This window comes from Hyla sarda, chromosome 5 (assembly GCF_029499605.1).
Source record: "Hyla sarda isolate aHylSar1 chromosome 5, aHylSar1.hap1, whole genome shotgun sequence".
Lineage (NCBI taxonomy): Eukaryota > Metazoa > Chordata > Amphibia > Anura > Hylidae > Hyla > Hyla sarda.
The window spans coordinates 113,146,970-113,164,008 of NC_079193.1; the positions used below are offsets into that span (position 1 = coordinate 113,146,970).

General features: G+C 45.6%; 1 long non-coding RNA gene across 1 annotated transcript in view; it reads left to right on the forward strand.

Moving 5' to 3' along the window:
- Positions 1–11,008, forward strand: part of LOC130273398 (uncharacterized) — a 36,564-nt gene extending 25,556 nt beyond the window's left edge. The window contains exon 3 of the long non-coding RNA XR_008843980.1: positions 10,765–11,008. This is a non-coding gene — a long non-coding RNA (uncharacterized LOC130273398). The remainder of the gene's footprint in view (positions 1–10,764) is intronic.
- Positions 11,009–17,039: the final 6,031 nt, after the last annotated feature.

The following is a 17,039-nucleotide window of genomic DNA, read 5'->3' on the forward strand; positions in this document are numbered from 1 at the left end:
GTTGCCTATGGCATCCAATCAAATTGCTTCTTTCATTTTTCAGAGGCCTTTTTCAAAATAAAAGAAGCTATCTGATTGGTTGCTATGGGCAACTGGTCAGGAAGAGCAATCCTGGATAGAAGTACCACATCTAGTATCGTGCTCCGTCACAGGGGAAATTTTTTTTTATTTTAAAATAATTTTTTACTCTTTTTGAAGGGATGGTGATAGCAGGTGCAGCATGAGGGGGGGGGGGGGGGGTGAAAGCAGTGACAGGAGGTGCAGCAGGAAGGAGACTGACAGGAAGTGCAGTAGAAGGGAAGGTGCTAGCAGTTACAGGAGGAGCAGCAAAAGGGAGGGTGCCAAGGGTTGCAGCAGGGGCCTGGGGCTGGCTGGGCAGAGTTGTTATATGTGGCAGGCCAGGGGCAGGATGTGAGGACACGTTTACAGTCCACCTTAACACACACGTCACAGTGCCCCATCCAGGGCCGCCATCAGGGGGTACAACCCATACACCTTTATGGGGCCCGGAGCTTCAGGAGGTCCAGACGTCCCTGGACTTTTTTTTTTTTTTTTTTCTTTAATTGACCTGTCAGTGAGTGACTGCGACTGTCACTCACTGACTGCTGGGTGCTCCCGGACTGTGATCGGGCCTCATGTCCGGGCCCGGGGGGCCCCTCACATTTCTATTTAATTACCTTTTTCAAGGGCACAGGCACCTTAAGAATCAGAGTAGGGCCGGTGCATTGCCGTGGAATGAGATTTGCCATAGAATGAGATGGTCCGCCTCCATCACATCCTATTGGCTCTCTCTTGTCACGTGACATATTTAAACGTCACGCATCGATGCGCACAGCAGTGTCAGTTTGGCTATCACAGGGAGAGGATCTCCTCACCCTGTGATAGCTGAAGCTGTACGGAGCTCTCATGGCCTCTGTGGCCCGACAGAAGTTCACACATGTACGCAGCTCATACGGCTGCCTCATATACATTTAATCTATTATTACATCCACAGCGCTATCGGGATCCCTATGCCCGATGGCGCTGTCATCAGTGTGCGTCCCCGCGAGCGCCCCACGCCCGCAGCTCTACTCCCCGTCCCCCGCAGCTCTACTCCCCGTCCCCCGCAGCTGTACTCCCCGTTGCCCGTAGCTCTACTCCCCGTCCCCCGCAGCTCTACTCCCCATCGCCCGTAGCTCTACTCCCCGTCCCCCGCAGCTCTACTCCCCGTCCCGTTAACGCTCAGGGAGCGGGGAACAGAAAATAGAGCATCGGGCGCAGGTAAAGTAGTACTGCGCATGCGCAGCACTACGCGAATAACTTAACCTGCGCCCGATGCTCTACTTACTGTTCCCCGCTCCCTGAGCGTTAACGGGGAGTACAGCTGCGGGCGTGGGGCGCTCGGGGGGAGGCACACTGATGACAGCGGCATCGGGATCCCGATAGCGCTGTGGATCAACAGTAAATGTATATGAGGCAGCCGTATGAGCTGCGTACGTGTGAACTTCTGTCGGGCCACAGAGGCCATGAGAGCTCCGTGCAGCTTCATCTATCACAGAGAGAGGAGATCCTCTCCCTGTGATAGCCAAACTGACACTGCTGTGCGCATCGATGCGTGACGTTTAAATATGTCACGTGACAAGAGAGAGCCAATAGGATGTGATGGAGGCGGACCATCTCATTCTATGGCAAATCTCATTCCACGGCAATGCACCGGACAGGTCAGGGGTTGATGGGAGTAGAGACGTCACGTGCCCCGCACAGGCACGCACGTTCACTCCAATCACCTGACCTGTCCCTGCCTACGTCCCCCCGAGTTCTCCAGCTTCCTCTTCGTGCAGTGACAGGAGCAGCACGCCTCACGCCGCTGCAATGATCCCCGACAGGGTAAGTAATCTCCTGGGGGTGGGTGGTGGTTAGGGGACTGCAATGGTGATCAGAGGGGCTGGGGGGGGGGGGTGATTATGGGGGTGATAAGAGGTGCAGGGGGGTTGCTATGGGGGTGATAAGAGGTGCAGGGGGGTGTTATGGGGGTGATAAGAGGTGCAGGAGGGGTGTTATGGGGGAGATAAGAGGTGCAGGAGGGGTGTTATGGGGGAGATAAGAGGTACAGGAGGGGTGTTATGGGGGTGATAAGAGGTGCAGGAGGGGTGTTTTGGGGGGTGATAAGAGGTGCAGGAGGGGTGTTATGGGGGTGATAAGAGGTGCAGGAGGGGTTTTATGGGGGTGATAAGAGGTGCAGGAGGGGTGTTATGGGGGTGATAAGAGGTGCAGGAGGGGTGTTATGGGGGTGATAAGAAGTGCAGAGGGGGGTGTTATGGGGGTGATAAGAGGTGCAGGAGGGGTGTTATGGGGGTGATAAGAGGTGCAGGAGGGGTGTTATGGGGGTGATAAGAGGTGTAGGAGGGGTGTTATGGGAGTGATGAGCAGTAGGACCCCCACAAAAAAAAGCTTACACTGGAAGAGGAAACATCAGCAACTGGGTGTATCGGGTGTAACCTCTTTACGCCTCTGCTAGGGTTGACAAGTATCTAAGCACCACGAGAAAATTCTCAGTTGGCCTGGCGACTGGGATTTGTTGAGCTCTACATTAAAGTCCAACAGCTTTATAATTACTTGGTGGTGATGATTTGATCTATTTGTGGATAGGCTATCAGCCATTCTTAGAGCTTTGGGACCAATGCTGGGCAACCTTTCAACATGGCAGTAGTAATCCAAGCCCAGTACTTCTTGTTAATAATTTTTTGCAGATTTAGTCCTATTTTTAAGGTTTAAAAGATAGCGGGTAGGGTCGGCACTGAAACACACTTATGGAGCACTATGCAGACTGCTGATTAGTTCAGGCAGGTGGTATGAACTAGGTGTCACGGACAGGGCCGGTTTTAGACTAAGTGAGGCCCTGCAGGGCAGGCCTTAGGTGTTCAGGAGCCCTGTGCGAGCTAACCTTGTGGCGCCCCCCCTATTACCCCATAAACATACACAAAAAGGAAAAAAATCTTTGTAACAAATATTTTTTTTTTTATTGCAGATAATTTAATTGCAAGTGCAAACAAGTACAATAATAAATAACTGGTAATTGACTGGTAACAATGTGTCCCTCACAATTATATGTAGATACTCAAATATGTAAGAAAAAGAAACAGACAAAAAGCGCACTAATGTGCCATGATTCTGCTTGAGCAGTGGTGAAACGGTGAAAAAGAATGGTATTGCGCTCACCTGAGCGTGTTGTGTCCGAGGCACAACACCGTAATCGGCTTTGGTCCCAGGTCTCTAGGGACATGTGATCTTGAAAGGGCTGCTGGCACCTCACCGTCCCGGGAACCGGTCCTGGGCGTCTGGTCAGTAGAAGCAGGGAGTGAGAATACTGAGTATTGGATCTGACGAAGAGGGGGTCTCCACCCCTCGAAACGCGTTATCTCTGCATCCTTATGCCTGAATAAAGGACTTATTACTTTATCGAACACCAGACCCATGGTTATTATTACCTTGTAAAGGAGCGCTTTTGGAGCACCACGTTTTTTCTGAGGATCTTCGATTCTCACTCCCTGCTTCTCACAATTATATGTGAGGGACACATGACGGGGGCATTATAAGTGTGGGGCACAGGACAGGGGGTATTATATGTGAGGGACACATGACAGGGGGCATTATAAGTGTGGGGCACAGGACAGGGGGTATTATATGTGAGGGACACATGACAGGGGGATTAGAAGTGTGGGGCACATGACAGGGGGCATTATAAGTGTGGGGCACAGGACAGGGGGTATTATATGTGAGGGACACTTGACAGGGGGCATTATATGTGAGGGACACATGACGGGGCATTATAAGTGTGGGGCACAGGACAGGGAGTATATGTGGGGGACACATGACAGGGGGCATTATAAGTGTGGGGCACAGGACAGGGGGTATTATATGTGAGGGACACTTGACGGGGGTATTATAAGTGTGGGGCATATGACAGGGGTATTATAATGCCCCCCTGTCATGTGTCCCTCACATATAATACCCCCTGTCCTGTGCCCCACACTTATAATGCCCCCTGTGATGTGTTCTTCACTTCACTTATTGCCACAGTTACTCACTACTCTACACTACAGGCAGTAAACTGTGACTGTCTGCTTTCTTCCAGTGTGCCACTGACTGTCAGCCGCGAGGACATGATTTCCAGGCGCCAGCGAGATGATGTGACGTCATCGCTCTGCCCAGCCATGGATCACGTCCCCGCTGCTCACACGCTGCAAGCAAGGAGCAGTGTGTGAGAAAGGCAGACAAATGGTGGAGCGGCTGAGCTGACAGTGACAGCTCTGTCCCGCTCCACCATGGAAGAGTTCAGACTAGAGTAGGATTAGCAGCAGCAACAATGGGATCCGCTAATCCCTGGATGCTGCTGCCCCATTGCCGCCCTCCCCCATCCCCGGTTTTATATTTACCTTTGCACAGGGTCATTGCAGCTTCTGTCTCCGGCAGTGTCCTGTGTTGCTATGCGCGCATATAGCAACAGCGCAGGACGCCCGGTCCCCGTGCAAAGGTAAATATAAAACTAGGGATGGCCGCATTGTAACCCATTATTGTAGATAATCATGAAGGCAGCAACATGTAGTGTAGTGGCCGGGGGGGGGGGGGGGGCTTGCGAGCTGTGTCGGCTGCCCGGGCCCCTATTGCTATGGCACCCTGTGCGACCGCACAGCTCTCACACCCCAAAGGCCGGCCCTGGGCAAAAATGAAAAATGGGGCCCCCAGATTGATCAAAGATCACCATGTTGCGCCCCCTGAATTGTGCTGCTCAGCTAATGTGAGTAAATGAGATTGAGCTGACAACCACAAATGGCTGTGACTACAACATGTGAAGCTTAATTCCATCCAGGATGAATTTGTGGCTGTGGTAATTTGGGGGTCACAAGGTGACACAATTTAGTGCAGATCAGCTCAGCTCCCCCCTTTGAAGTGCACGGACACCTATAACTTGTAAGGACAAGAAAACCAGCGCAAAACGGCATCATAACATGTATGGTCACAGGAAACCACAGGGTCACAGAAAGCCATACAATTTATGATGCTGTTTTATGGGTTTAATAAACCACCTAAAGAGCAAGAACTGATTTGTGCTGGATTTATCTGTGTGACCACATTTACTTACATTAGTTGAGATTCAGCATGATTCAAGGAGAACAACATGGCGATCTTTGACTGTGCGATCCATTTTTGTCATGTAGCCCTAACCTTATATTGTAACCTTGTTCTTTATACAGTAATAGTTACTGCACACAGATAAACAGTGATCTTTTCAATGCTGCCTATCAGTAATAGCGCCTACATATACTATAAGGCTAAGTTCACAGACAAAATGTCCACTTCAAGAATCTCCGTGCAGATATTCCGCAAACTGCAGGACACCGACATAATATGCCAGCACCAGGACTGTACAGGAATGCAGTGTCTCATAGACAGCCATGCATTCTGTGCCCCCCCCCCCATATTAAGTTGGCAGCACAGTTCCCCCCCCACATTAGTTTGGCAGTATAGTTCCCCCCACATTAGGTTGGCAGTATATTTCCCCCCACATTAGGCTGGCAGTATAGTTCCCCCCATATTAGGTTGTAGTTCCCCCGCATTAGGTTGGCAGTATAGTTCCCCCCGCATTAGGTTGGCAGTATAGTTCCCCCACATTAGGTTGGCAGTATAGTTCCCCCACATTAGGTTGGCAGTATAGTTCCCCCACATTAGGTTGGCAGTATAGTTCCCCCCACATTAGGTTGGCAGTATAGTTCCCCCCACATTAGGTTGGCAGTATGTTCCCCCAAATTAGGTTGGCAGTATAGGTTGGCTATCACGCCCCCTCCCGTAGGCTTGCATTGAGGGGCGGAGTGTGATGTCACACGGGGGCGGAGGCGTGACGTCACACGCCGTCGGCCCTGTGGTCGCCGGTAATCAGACCGGGAGCAAACACGCTCCGGGGACTGATTAGAAACGGGGTGCCACGTGCAAGATCACGGGGGTCCCCAGCAGCGGGACTCCCGCGATCAGGCATCTTATCCCCTATCCTTTGGATAGGGGATAAAATGTCTAAGCACCGGAGTACCCCTTTAATAGTGATGAGGGAAATTACTCCATCCGCCCCCCCCCCCACCAACCCCTCCCCCAGATCCGCCACTGATACTCACACTACCAATACTGCAAGGACCACCTTTAATTTTGATTGGACCCACCTTACTACTGGGGTGACACACTGTAACAAACCTCCTCCTCATGTAATCTCCTTACTACTGGGGTGACACACTGTATCAAACCTCCTCTTCATGTCATCTCCTTACTACTGGGGTGACACACTGTAACAAACCTCCTCTTCATGTCATCTCCTTACTACTGGGGTGACACACTGTAACAAACCTCCTCTTCATGTCATCTCCTTACTACTGGGGTGACACACTGTAACAAACCTCCTCCTCATATAATCTAGTTACTACTGGGGTGACACACTGTAACAAACCTCCTCCTCATATAATCTCCTTACTACTGGAGTGACACACTGTAACAAACCTCCTCCTCATGTAATCTCCTTACTACTGTGATGACACACTGTAACAAACCTCCTCCTCATGTAATCACCTAACTACTAGGGTGACACACTGTAACAAACCTCCTCATGTAATCAACTTACTACTAGGGTGACACACTGTAACAAACCTCCTCATCATGTAATTAGCTTACTACTGGGGTGACACACTGTAACAAACCTCCTTCTCATTTAATTAGCTTACTACTGGGGTGACACACTGTAACAAACCTCCTCCTCATGTAATCTACTTACTACTGGGGTGACACACTGTAACAAGCCTCCTCCCCATGTAATCACCTTACTACTAGGGTGACACACTGTAACAGACCTCATACATACACACATCATACATACATAGACATCTAACACACATACACACATCATACATACACATACATCTATCATGCACACATAATACACATAAAAAATCATATACACACACATACAATACATATCCCCAACCCAAAGCCTCTTCTTACCCCCAGGAGAAGATTGCTGGAGATCGGGTTGGCTGAGGCTGCCTTGCTTCTGCCCCAGGGTCAGGTCAGTAGGAGCTCCCAGCAGCCCCTGGCCTCCTCAGCCCTGCAGGGCCGCACATAGTAGAATAAAAAAAAAAGTGCTGGCAGCGATCGCCAGGGGCCCCGAGCAGTGGAGCGCAAGCAGCGTTCATTCCTCCACTAAATATGATGAGGATGTGAGGGGGGTTTAGTAGTGGAGCGCTGCATGAGCGTGGTGATGTCTGACTAGTGGAGCGCAAGCAGTGCTCCTCCAGAATGCTCAGGACGGGGGGAGAAGTGTTAGTGCCTTAAGCCCTGAATACTGCATTTTGCGTGAAATCGCTGTAAAGTTGCTGCAAAAACGCAGCGAGTTTGCGCAAAATGCAGTATTGTTAGTAATGCCCTAAAGATTTTCAGGGCCCCCTTTTGGATAGGGGCCCTAGGCAACTGCCTAGGATGCCCCCATCCCCCCCCCCCCCCCCCCCCCCCGAACGCCGGCCCTGGTCACGATATACTGCACAAATGATGTGGTGCTCTTTTCGTTAGAGTTTAGACAATTGCAGATCTATAGTAGATAAATTGAAAGGCATTCACGGTTCGTAGTTCTGTGCAGATTTCTTTACTTTCTAGTGCTTAAATCAATAGCGGGACGCCAGAGCAGGTTCAGGTTTGAGCCATGGCTCAACTACGAACTGTGAGTGCCTTTCGCTTTATCTACTATAGATCTGCTATTTTTAAGGTTGTCCACCAGCAAAAACAATAAAAACAAACTTTAACTCACCTTCCTACATTCTCCCATTGCTCCAGTATCGGCTTCCCGTTCCTTCGCTGCTGGTTCCGTACTTCTTTGGCACGGAACGTCACACTGTGGTCAACTTATCGCTGGCCGCAGCGATGTCCTGCCTCGGCCGGTGATAGACTGAGCGCACTGTCATGTAAGGAGCCAGCCCAAGCTCCTTACATGACAGGGCGCTCAGCCTATCACCGGGCGAGGCAGGACATCAATTCGTCGACCAGACATTGTTGTATGTCCTGTTTCAAAATAAAGCTTACCGCTGAAGATCCGAGTGCCTCCGCATCTCTTCTTGTGAATCTGGCTCTATGTTTCTGGATGAGCACCGGCAGTACAGCGAGGAAGGGGTCCGTGAGTAGTGGTTTTGGTGCGATTATAGTGCGGCTCCTAGTGGCAGTGCCGAGTAGTGGTTGTGGTGCGATTATAGTGCGGCTCCTAGTGGCAGTGCCAAGTAGTGGTTGTGGTGTGATTATAGTGCGGCTCCTAGTGGCAGTGCCGAGTAGTGGTTGTGGTGCGATTATAGTGTGGCTCCTAGTGGCAGTGCCGAGTAGTGGTTGTGGTGCGATTATAGTGCGGCTCCTAGTGGCAGTGCCGACATAGAACTGTGTAACATGCTTCTGTTATCTCTGTGCATCTCTTTGTCCCATTTTCATTCACACCTAAAGTGTTTTAGTGCAAGTCTTTTTATTTTAGTGGTTTTTGACCTTTCCTAGCAATCCATGCAGCCAGAGACCGTATTTCATAGCGTGGCTATGCAGCAGTGGGTGGATAGCATTACTTTATTAAATCCCTTTCACTCTCCTATCCACCCACTGCAGCATAGCCATACTCCCTGGAGACCATGTCGCTTATGACATTTTGTCTTTGGTCTCATGGAATGCTGGAAAAGGTCAGTTGTAGAATAAAAAGACTTTTACTATAGCACTTTTGGGTGTGGGTACCATGCATTAAAATGTGACACAATAAGAAGACTTAATTTATACTCCTTGAATATTGACTAATAAAGAAGACCATTTAATGCTGTACTTGTGCTGGATTAATATTCCTAGAAATTTTCAGTTTATATAGAAATAACTAGTGATGAGCGTCATAGGCCATATTTGAATTCGCGATATTTTGCGAATATATGGACGAATATTCGTCATATATTCGCGAAATTCGCATATTTGTTATATTTGAAAATATATGCGCATATTCGTGAATATGGAGCCCTCCCTTCTTTAATGGTATAGGGAACTATAACTAGTGCATTAACTGATTTTTTGCCCATTGTGGGCTATGGGGATCTCATGGCATTTATAACAGTAAGCTAAGCAGGACCATCTTGGCAGCACAGTGGATGGGAGACCACCACGGGTTCAAGTCCCAGGGTGGGACAGAGTTTTACAGTGTTGTGGTTTAACTTTATTTTCCTGGAAACGCTACAGAGTTGCCCATAGCAACCAATCAGATTGCTTTTTTCACAAGGCCTCTGCAAAATGAAAGAAGCGATCTGATTGGTTGCTATGGGCAACTCAGAAACTTTTCCTGGAAAAGTTTCTGAGTTGCCCATAGCAAACAGATTGCTTCCTTCATTTTTCTGAGGCCTTTTCAAAAATGAAGGAAGAAATCTGGTTGGTTGCTGTGAGCAACTGCACAACTCTTCCTCTACACTGGTTTTCCGCATATGCGCATATTCGCGAATATTGAGTCCTCCCTTCTTTAATGGTATAGGGAACTGTGACTAGTGCATCAACTCTGTGATTTTTGCCCATTGAAACCAATAGGCCCATTGTGGTCTATGGGGATCTCATGGCATTTAAAACAGTAAGATAAACAGGACCGTCTCTGGCAGCACAGTGGATGGGAGACCACAACGGGTTCGAGTCCCAGGGTGGGACAGAGCTTTACAGTGTTGTGGTTTAACTTTACTTTCCTGGAAAAGTTGCCCATAGCAACCAATCAGATCGCTTCTTTCATTTTTCACAAGGCCTCTGCAAAATGAAGGAAGCGAGCTGTATGGTTGCTATAGGCAACTCAGAAACTTTTCCTCTGGACAGGTTTTGATAAATCTCCCTCTATGGGGGAGATTCATCAAAACCAGTGTAGAGGAAGAGTTGTGCAGTTGCCATAGCAACCAATCAGATTGCTTCCTTCATTTTTGAAGAGGCCTTTGAAAAATGAAGGAAGCAATCTGGTTGCTATGGGCAACTCAGCAGCTTTTCCAGGAAAGTAAAGTTAAACCACAGCACTGTAAAACTCTGTCCCACCCCGGGACTCGAACCCGTGGTGGTATCCCATCCACTGTGCTGCCGAGACGGTCCTGAATGGCTTACTGGTTTACATGCCATGAGATCCCCATAGACCACAATGGGCCTATTGGTTTCAATGGGCAAAAATCACGGAGTTGATGCACTAGTCACAGTTCCCTATACCATTAAAGAAGGGAGGACTCATTATTCGCGAATATGCGCATATATTTTCGCATATACGCATACAATTTCGCATATGCGAAAAAAAACTTAAAATTCGAATTGCGAATATTCGCGAGCAACACTAGTAATAACCTATTGTATGATACTTCACATAAAAAAAATTGGAAAATGCAAATACACTGAATAAAGGTGTTGGTGTAGCTGTTGCAATTGCTGATCAATAATTTATGCAAATCCTGATATCACCTTATGGAAACCATGCACTGTTTTACTATTAATACTTTATAGCTGTCATGGTAACATTTTAGGCTACCGCATACTTAACAGAAAGCAATAAACTGCATTTTTAACACAAAAGTTTCAAATGTGCTTAATAAAAATAGCTTCTTTACTAAGCCATGGTGCCCCTTTCAGTCACTGCGATCCCTGCAGTATATTGTAAAGGGAGAATGTTAATCATGATGACATTTTGTGCACACATACTATTTTTCATTATTTTACCCACTTTTTCTCTTTCAGATTTTTTTCCATTTACTGTACCATGTCAATTCTTAATGAGAAAAGCGAGATTGCAAAATACTACTGCATGCTTCATCTGTGTTACCATGGAGACAGGCAACTTGGATATGTAATACCACTAAACTGGAAATTGGCATTTTAGATTGTGGCACACTATATTCTCTTAAACTAATTGCAAATAAAGTTAGACTTAAAGTGTACCATCTTTTCACATCTAGACAGCATGATTTGCAGCTGGCTTATTGAACATCCAGAGAAAATTACAAACTACAGTACTTTTAGAAATCTTTTCTTCCTCTTTTAGATTTTATGAAGATATAACTGCTCTTATTTTACAGAATTTCCGTTGCATTCTAATAATGCACCATGTAAGAATACAAAGCAATATATTGAGCTTGCTATAAAATATTAATGTTGGAAAAATTATTTTACGGTTTAAAAAGTATAGGTGACTTTAGACAAAAGTTAGCCAAAACTGCTGACTTTGGCAGGCTCAGCCAACTGTCTAAGGTGATTGGTAGCCTCCCGACAGAGGATGTCAATTGATAGAAGGGTTGGGCATGTTAGATTTCAACTTCCTGAGTCTATTGCACTGGGAAGGATAAGCCAGCACCTAAGCTGTCTGGCTGTGGCTCTTCCTTCCCCATATCATAGAGAAAAAATCTATGTTTCGCTATCAGAAACATTCATGTCTATGGAAAGGTTGGAAGAGATAACTGTCGACCAAAAAAACATTTGTCTGAATCTTATTGAAAGTGTATGGTCCACCTTTAAACTGGTATAAGATTGGAAAATATGTCCACCATAGAGAACTTACTACCCCCTTACACTATTAAAGGGAATCTGTCATGAATTGCAGGCTGTCAAATTTCAAGAAATAGGAAACAGACAGGCAGAAAGTGTCTTGAAATAGGACTTGAAATCACTAGTCTTAGTTGGCTTAGCTATGCCAAGCTTGATTGATCGATCTCTTTCTGTGTTCTGATAAGGAGAGATCTATCAACCACGTCAGGAAAGGCTGACAAAAGTCAACTGGGCCCGGGCACAGAGCCCTGTTCCTGGATGATTTTCAAACTATAATGTCATAGACATTGGCACAGATTGATCAAACTGTGTGAGAGAAAAAGTGGAGAGATTTTTCCATAGCAACCAATCACAGCTCAGCTTTCACTTTACCAGAGCTTGTTAGCTGAGTTGTGATTGGTTGCTGTGGAAAAATGACTCCACAGTTTGATAAATCTGGGCCAGTAAGTGTGGTCTCAGCACCCATAACATGTCACTATGGTGTATAAAAAGTTTTTTAAAATGATATGTAGCTTATCCCCACGTATAAGTGGGAGCCAAGCTAGCCTGGTGTGTCTGAATAAAGGCTGAATATTCATCATTTATAAAGTAGACACATATCCAGCTCACCATGGACATACAGTTATTCAGTGTCCCCGCTCAGATGCTGTGGTAAAACTCCATGAATACTCTCGTCCAGGTGGGGAGTTTGACTGAGCTGGTACATCTGTCAAACTGTAATACAGGTGTCCTAAGGTGAGCTCAGGGAGGACAGAAACCCCCTGCGGAGCAGAAGAGTTAGATCAAACTTGACTTGATAAAATATCTAAATTTTATTCAAACATTTAAAAAAATACACCACACACTGTTCACATAGCGACCAACATGTTTTTTTGTGTAACAACTTACCTTATTCGTGGTCCTCACATCAAGCTGGATCCACCTCTTCCTTTGAACATTTGAGTATTTATGATACATGTATCGCTGCTGTAGTGTGAACTAGAGCTGCGACGATTAATTGATAAAAATGATTACATTCGATAACGGGATTCGTTGTCGATGAATCCCGTTATCGAATAATCGCCCAATTCGTTGTCCACGGCGGCAGTGAATGAATGAATGAATGAAGCTGACATGTCCCGCATGTAGGCTTCATTCATTCATTCACAGCCGCCGCCCGACATGTCCCTGCTGCTCCTCTACTCCTAGCGCAATTAGCACAGCGCCGCGACATGTCTATTCTCTGCTGCTCATCTCTGTACCTGACGGAGATGAGCAGCAGAGAATAGACATATCCCGGCGGTGTGCTAATTGCGCTAGGAGTAGAGCAGCAGCAGGGACATGTCAGGCGGAGGCAGGGAATGGAAGTATCGGGCCAATACTAGCAATTTGCATGGTATCGGGGACTCATTCAGTGTCCCCGATACAAAAAACCGATACCTGCTTCTCCCGTTCTCCCGTCCACATCCCGTCCCATGGAGGAGCATGTGACACACACGTCACTCCACCTCCTCCTCCGTGCCCAGCGTAACGCTATGGAGGAAGCAGAGTGACGTGTATGTCACATGCTCCTCCATAGGACGACATGATGCGGACGGGATAACGGGGCAGAGGACAGCCGCAGGTGAGTGCTGTCTACAAGGGTGGGGGCTGCCGTCTGGAGGGGCTGCTACTAATGTCTACGTGGGGCCCTGCTGTCTAAAGTGGGGTGACCCTGCTGTCTAAAGGGGAGGGGGGGAGGCTCTGCTGTCTAAAGGGGGGGCCCTGCTGTCTAAAGGGGGGGGCTGCTGTCTAAAGGGGGTGGCCCTGGTGTCTAAAGTGGGGGCCCTGCTGTCTAAAGGGGGTGGCCCTGCTGTCCAAAGTGGGGACCCTGCAGTCTAAAGGGGGGGCCCTGCTGTCTAAAGGGGGGGCCCTGCTGTCTAAAGGGGGGCCTGCTGCCTAAAGGGGGGGAACAAAGGTGTAATGCTCTGCACATACCCCCCCATGTGTATAGCAGTGTATGTACAGTCCTATACAGATGGGGGTATGTGTAGATTGCATAGCATTGCACCCTAGGGTCTGTAAAAGCAATGCTCTGCAGTCTGCACATACCCCCATGTGCTATATAAAAAAAAGCAACAAAAAAAATGTAAATTAACCGCTCCCCCAATAAAAATTAGCTCCCCCTTTTCCTATTGCTATACAAAAAAAGTAAAATAACTTTTTATGTTACATATTTGATACTACCATATGGCTAACTGTCTGAACTATTAAAATATAAGTGAATCATTAACATTTTATTTTAATAGTTCAGACAGTTACCCATGCGGCAGTATCAAATTTACGCTTCTGTACAGGATCATTAATAATGACAGCAACCGGTGAAAACGTTAAAAAAAAAAAAATCCAAAATTGCTGCTGTTTAGTCACATCACATGCTATAAACTTTTAATATGGCCATTGTACATAATTTTTCAAGTAGAATCAGCTGAACCCCTTTTTTTGGCATTTTGACATTTTTTCCAATTAATCGATGAAATAATCAACAACTAATCGATTATTAAAATAATCGTTAGTTGCAGCCCTAGTGTGAACACTTTAATGCAATTTAGATGCAAAAGCAAACAGCCCATGGAAAAAAGTTATGTCATGTTTTTAGGGGGTAAAAACAAAAAGACGCATATTTATTTATTTAATTATTTCTGGATAAACTTTAAAAGATTAATCATGGCAACTTCATATAATACTAGCTGAGTACCCGGCGCTGCCCGATTTTTCCTACCTAATCCTTTTGGGGGAGGAAAAGCAACATAGGAGGAAGCTTTTGTCCTCATATGCTGTCCTCATATTCCGACCTCATATCCCATCCTAATATCTCGACCTCATATCCCGTCCTCATATCCCTTCCTCATATACCATCTTCATATCCCGACGTCATATCCCATCTTCCCATCCCATCTTCATATCCTGTCCCCATATACAACCTCATATCCCGTCCCCATATCCCATCCTCATATCCCAAAATCATATCCCAACCTCATATTCTGTCCTCATATCCCATCCCAATATCCTGTTCTCATATATAATCCCCATTTCTAATCCTCAGATGGGGTTGAGTTGTGATGAAGATATTGTAAACTGAAAATAAAAGGGTGGGCATGTCTTTGCAAGATGGGGCCTGGCATGCGGGCAGGGTGTGGTTTGCCAGCCAGACTGACGCATTCACAAGGAGATGCAGAGCGGAGCTTGTGGAGTAAGGTACTGGAAGTTCCATTTACTTGTATGGGACTTGAAACAAAAACCCCATCGGGCTGTTCGGGATAGCCGCGGCTAATCGCGGCATCCCGAACAGCTTACAGGACAGCGGGAGGGCCCCTACCTGCCTCCTCGCTGTCTGATCGCCGAATGACTGCTCAGTGCCTGAGATCCAGGCATGAGCAGTCATGCGGCAGAATCGTCGATCACTGGTTTCCTATGAGAAACCAGTGATCAATGATAAAGATCAGTGCGTGCAGTGTTATAGGTCCCTATGGGAGCTATAACACTGCAAAAAAAAAGTGAAAAAAAAAGTGAATAAAGATCATTTAACCCCTCCCCTATTTAAAGTTTGAATCAGTTCAAATCTAAGTTTACGCCCGTTGGTGTAATTTTGTTTGTTTGTGTTCTTCTTGCAAAAAATATGTCTACAATTGTTACAGCTAACTGTGTATCTTGCACTCTATATGTTGTACCATACGGCAGCTGTGACTGCTCATTGCTTGATATTTGTTCTTAACGGAAAATAAACTATTGAACGTAAAAGTTTGAATCACCCCCCTTTTCCACAAAAAAAAAAAAAACACAGTGTAAATAAAAATAAACATATATGGTATCACAGCGTGCAGAAATGTTCGAATTATAAAAATATATCATTAATTAAACCGCTCGGTCAAAAAAATTCCAAAATCCAAAATAGTGCATTTTTGGTCACTTTTTATATCATTTAACCCCTTAAGGACACAGCCCATTTTCACCTCTAGGACGCAGCCCTTTTTTGCACATCTGACCACTGTCACTTTAAACATTAATAACTCTGGAATGCTTTTACTTATCAATCTGATTCCGAGATTGTTTTTTCGTGACATATTCTACTTTAACATAGTGGTAAATTTTTGTGGTAACTTGCATCCTTTCTTGGTGAAAAATCCCAAAATTTGATGAAAAAATTGAAAATTTTGCATTTTTCTAACTTTGAAGCTCTCTGTTTGTAAGGAAAATGAATATTCCAAATATTATTTTTTTTGGATTCACATATACAATATGTCTACTTTATATTTTCATCATAAAATTGACAAGTGTTTACTTTTGGAAGACACCAGAGGGCTTCAAAGTTCAGCAGCAATTTTACAATTTTTCACAAAATTTTCAAACTCGCTATTTTTCATGGACCAGTTCAGGTTTGAAGTGGATTTGAAGGGTCTTCATATTAGAAATACCCCATAAATGACCCCATTACAAAAACTGCACCCCCCAAAGTATTCAAAATGACATTCAGTAAGTGTTTTAACCCTTTAGGTGTTTCACAGGAAAAGCAGCAAAGTGAAGGAGAAAATTCAAAATCTTCATTTTTTACACTTGCATGTTCTTGTAGACCCAATTTTTGAATTTTTACAAGGGGTAAAAGGATAAAATTTATACTTGAATTTGTAGCCCAATTTCTCTCGAGTAAGTACATACCTCATATGTCTATGTAAATTGTTCGGCGGGCGCAGTAGAGGGCTCAGAAGCGAAGGAGCGACAAGGGGATTTTGGAGAGTACGTTTTTCTGAAATGGTTTTTTGGGGGCATGTTGCATTTAGGAAGCCCCTATGGTGCCAAAACAGCAAATAAAAAAAACATGGCATACCATTTTGGAAACTAGACCCCTTGAGGAACGTAAAAAGGAATTAAGTGAGCCTTAATACTCCACAGGTGTTTCATGACTTTTGCATATGTAAAAAAAAATAAAAAATTTTCACTAAAATGTGTGTTTCCCCCAAATTTCACATTTTTGCAAGGGTTAATAGCAGAAAACACCCCCCAAAATTTGTAACCCCATCTCTTCTGAGTATGGAGGTACCCCATAAGTTGACCTGAAGTGCATTACGGGCGAACTACAATGCTCAGAAGAGAAGGAGTCATATTTGGCTTTTTGAGAGCAAATTTTGCTCGGGGGGCATGTCGCATTTAGGAAGCCCCTATGGTGCCAGGACAGCAAAAAAAAAACACATGGCATACCATTTTGGAAACTAGACTCCTTGAGGAACGTAACAAGAGATAAAGTGAACCTTAATACCCCACAGGTGTTTCACGACTTTTGCATATGTAAAAAAAAAGATTTTTTTTTAACCAAAAATGCTTGGTTTAGCAAAAATTTTACATTTTTAAAAAAGGTAATAGCAGAAAATACCCCCCAACATTTGAAGCCCAATTTCTCCCGATTCAGAAGACACCCAATATGGGGATGAAAAGTGCTCGGCAGGTCTCAGAAGAGA